This window comes from Trichechus manatus, unplaced genomic scaffold (genome assembly GCF_000243295.1).
Source record: "Trichechus manatus latirostris isolate Lorelei unplaced genomic scaffold, TriManLat1.0 scaffold00108, whole genome shotgun sequence".
NCBI classification, from domain to species: domain Eukaryota; kingdom Metazoa; phylum Chordata; class Mammalia; order Sirenia; family Trichechidae; genus Trichechus; species Trichechus manatus.
Window position 1 is genome coordinate 936,678 of NW_004444044.1, and position 4,913 is coordinate 941,590.

Consider the following 4,913-nt stretch of genomic DNA (forward strand, 5'->3'; position numbering starts at 1 on the left):
ATGACAGATACTGTATGAGATCACTATTACAAAAACCCAAGAAAAGGTTTACATATAGAAAAAAAAAAAACTTTGATGGTTACAAGGGAGAGAAGGGGTGGAGAGGAGAAATCACTAACTGCCTAATTGACAAGCGTTAAATTTGGTGAAGGGAAAGATGCCACACAATATAGGGGAAATCAGCACAGTTTGATCAAGGAAAAGTCATAGAAGCCTCCTAGACACATCTGGACACCTTGAGGGACCGAGTTACTGGGGCTGAGGGCTGGAAACCATAGTCTCAGAGGGACAACTAGGGCAATGGGTATAACAGTTCATAAAGAAAATGTTCTACTTCCTACTTTGGTGAGCAGGATTTGGGGTCTTAAAAGCTTTCAAGAGGACATCTAAGACATATCTGTTGGTCCCATCCCATTCAGAGCAAAGGAGAAAACCAAAGACACAAGGAAAATAATTAGTACCAAGGACTAATGGACCACATGCACCACACCCTCCAGCAGCCTGAGCCCAGAAGAACTAGATGGTGCCCAGCTACCACCACCGACGGCTCTGACTGGGTTCACAATAGAGGGTCCCGGACAGAGTGGGAGAAAAATGTAGAGCAAAATTCAAATTCACAAAAAAGACCAGATTTACAGGTCTGACAGAGACTGGAGGAACCCTTGAGACTCTGGCCCCCGGACACCTTTCTAACACAGAACTGAAGCCACTCCCAAATTCCACATTTCAGCCAAAGACTAGATAGACCTATAAAACAAACAATAACACATGTGAGGAACATGCTTCTCAGTTCAATCAATTATATGAGACAAATGGCAACACCTGTCCAAAAGCAAAGACTAGAAGGCAGAAGGGGACAGGAACACTGGAAGAAAGGACAGGGGGAACCCGGGCTGTAAAGGGAAAGGGGGAGAGTGCTGACACATTGCGAGGATTGCAACCAATGTCACAAAACAATTTGTGCATAAATTTTTGAATGAAAAACTAATTTGCACTGTAAACTTTCACCTAAAACACAATAAAATTTTTTAAAAATCTATCAAAAAAAAAAAAAAGGATGAAGTCCCGATACTCCTCAGCAATTCGTTGCATTGCTTATCATCAAGTTCTTGGAGCTAGGGCAAGGAATGGGCAATTACTACTTAAATAAAAAGTCCAAGAAACATGTAAAGTCCAAAATTTTGGAAATGGATGAACTTAAAAAAAAAAAAAAGACTGAAATTAACCTCCCACAGCAATTTTCCTCTGAGAGGCATTGCAATAATTAAGAGATTCTTAAACTATAAGAAGATACTAAGTCCCTTGTAAGTGATTAATGGTGGAATTCCAGACCATAGAAAACACAAGCGGAGGAAATTATTTAAGCAAAGGCAAGAGGGAGGGTTTGGTGATAAGAGAGTAAACCCTTCAGACAAGCCAACAATTTTAGCCCTTAGATTAAACATAGGAAGTATATCCATACATAGTGATGACTCTTAAATGTTATTTTCCCAGCAAAGCTCATTCTTGCCGAGTCACTGAAACAGAATTCAAAGGGACCAACCATACAGAGACCAGGGCCAGGATCCCAGAACCCACCAGGATAGTGGCTGCTCACGCACATGCAGTCTGAGTGCTGGCCGTGAGGCTTGCTACTTTTACAAACATCTCTAGGATTAGAAAATTCTTTCTGCACCGAGCCCAGCTGTGTTCTATTCATTGGTCCAAGTTCTGTCTGAGCAATACTGAGTAAGTTTGACTTGCCCTCACCCTAAATCCTCTCATCTCCAGGCAAAATATGTGTCTTGATCAAACCACTCCTCTCACCATTCCCTTCCACCACCGCGCTGATCACCTGCCTTTATCAGCTGTTCTCTAGCATGGCAGGAGGGAGAGAGAGTTGCATGGCTGTCTCCCCTGATGGCAGCAGGTTCTTAGGTCCTCCAGCCTTGTATCTGCTGTTCCTAGCAAGTGTCAGACACAGAGCAGAACCCATTATTGGGTATGAAGTTAAATTAGCTAACTCTGCTCTATTTCACTCTGTTTGCTAAATCTACCTGATGTTTATTATTTTATTGTGGTAGAATATATGTAACACATATTTGCCATTTGAACCGTTTTCATGGATACAATTCAGTGACATTAATTATATTCATCATGTTATGCAACCCCAAACACTATCTACTTCCAAATTTTTCCATCCTCTTAACAGAAACTCTGTACTCCTCAAGCAATGGTGTTGTTGTTGTGTGCCACTGAGTCAATTCCGACTCAGAGCAAACCTGTATGACAAAGTAGAACTGCCCCATAGGGTTTCTGAGGTTGTGATGTTACCTGGCAGATTGTCAGCTCTTTTCTCCTGCAGAGCAGTTGGTGGGTTCGAATTACCAACCTTTTGGTTAGCAGCCCAGCACTTAACCATTGCACCACCAGGGTTCCCTCCTTAAGCAATAACTTCCAATTTTCTTTACTCCTGCTACCCCTGGTAACCACTGATAAACTTTGGTTCCTATGCATTTTCCTGTTCTAGATATTTCATCTAGATATTTCATGGAGCCCTGGTGGTGTAGTGTTCATTTTTAAAATTTGGTCAGTCGACAAGAAACACTTGAAATTTAGTAAGTAGTCAATACACATTTGCTCTTATTATGACCTGTATCTTCAACCTAGACCTCCTTCCAGAGCTCCATTTCCATATATAAAATTGTCTCTTGATATTCCCAACTAGTAACTCTGTAGGAGCTTCAAGGTTGAAATGCTCAGACGGAAACATTATCTTTCCCACAAAACCTACCTCTTAACCTGTACTTCCCATCTCATTGAGTATGAAAACTAGTCACCCAGTCACCTAAACTCCAAAGTGAGATTCCTTTCAGATGAAGTTTCTAACAAAACAAAACTGATTTTGTTCTTCCTTAAGTCCTGGTGGCACGGTCATTAAGCGTTCCATTGCTAACCAGAAGGTCAGCAGTTCGAATCCACCAGCTACTCCTTGGAAACCCTATGGGGCAGTTCTACTCTGTCTTTTAGGGTCTCTATGAGTTGGAATTGACTCAGTGGTAGTGGGTTTGGTTTCGTATTCTTCAGTAAAAATCTTTTAATGGCATCTTGTTACTGAGCATGGCTACATGATCACTACCATATACACATCAAGCAGTTTCACACTTCTTTCCATGCTCTGCCCTGCTGTCTAAACTACCAAAATTTGTTCAAGTACCATCTCCCCTATCAAGCCTTTACGGGGTCCCAGGTACAATTGACCACTTCCTCCTTTGTCCCCACAATACCCAGCACATAGTGATGTCAGAACTTAAAGAGCCATTTTTGCACTTATTTATTTATAAGTTTGTTTCTTCCCACATCTCGCTTGATATAGAAGAAAGCTTCCTCAGGATAGAAACTCTGTCTAACCTAGTAAAGTCTTTGGAATATATTTCATTCCCAATAAACCTTGAATGAATTAATATTCTTATGCAAATGTTTATATATGATAAACTGAAATAGAGAGGTTAACTTGCCCCAGTGACTCAACCAGGACTCAAATCTAGTTCCTTCGACTCCAAGCCCACCGGTCTTTCCCTTAACCATTATTGAGTAGGACAGCATGGTGCTTAAGCCTGCAGCTTCTTGGGCCAGACTCCCTAGGGTCAAATCCTTATTCTGCCATTTTTCAGCTGTGAACCTTAAACAAGTCACTTAACTTCTTTGTAGCTTAGTTTGCTCACCTGGAAAACTAGGGAAAATAGTACCTATTTCACATGACTGTTGTGAGAATTAAAATAGATAATCCATATACTTAGCCTATGGCTTGGCACCTACCAAGCACTCAATAAATGTTGGCTGTTGTAGTTAGAGTCTGTCGAGTCAAAATTCGACTCATAAGAGACCCCATGTGACAGAGTAGAGCTGCCCCATAGAGTTTTCTTGGCTGTAATCTTCACAGGAGCAGATCTCCAGATCTTTCTCCCATGGAGCCACTGGGTGGGTTCAAACAGCCAGTCTTTCGGTTAGCAGCCACCAAGCACTTAACCATTGCACACCAGGGCTCCTTCAATGAATATTAGTCATCACTATAATAACACAGTGGCTTTTCCTAAAAATTATATGAAAATATTATAGTCTATAGCCATGTTTTTAAAAATACACTATGTCACAACTACCACTGCCTCCACCAGACTGAGTCCAGTACAACTAGATGGTGCCCGGCTACCATCAATGACTGCTCTGACTGGGATCACAACAGAGGGTCCTGGAAAGAGCTGGAAAAGGATGTAGAACAAAATTCTAACTCATAAAAAAAGACCAGATTTAATGGCCTGACAGACTGGAGAAACCCCGAGAGTATGGCCCCCAGACACCCTTTTAGTACAGTGGAGAAGTCATTTCCGAGGTTCACCGTTCAGCCGGGGAGTGGACAGCCCCATAAAACCAAATGGGACTAATGAGGCACAGCAGTCCAGGGACAAGGGCCAGAAGGCAGAAGGGGACAGGAAAGCTGGTGATAGGGAACCCAAGGTTGAGTAAGGATAGTGTTGATGTGTTGTGAGGTCATTAACCATTGTCATAGGGCAACATGTGTACTAACTGTTAAATGAGGAGCTGTTTTGTTCTGTAAGCCTTCATCTAAAGTGAGAATAGCAGCACAATTGGAAGAGCATAGTCGATGTCACTGAACTGTGCATGTAGAAATTTTTGAAATGGTGTATCTTTGGCTATGTATATTTTCATCAAAAAAAAAAGGTCAAGAAGGGAGAGAGTTGACATGTTGTGTGGTTGTTAACCAATGTTATAAAACAATATGTGTACTACTGTTTCATGAGAAACTATTCGTTCTGTAAACCTTCACCTGAAGTACAATTAAAAAAAAAAAAGGATAGTGAGAATAGCAGCACAACTGGAAGAATGTAGTTGATGTCACTGAATTGTATACGTAG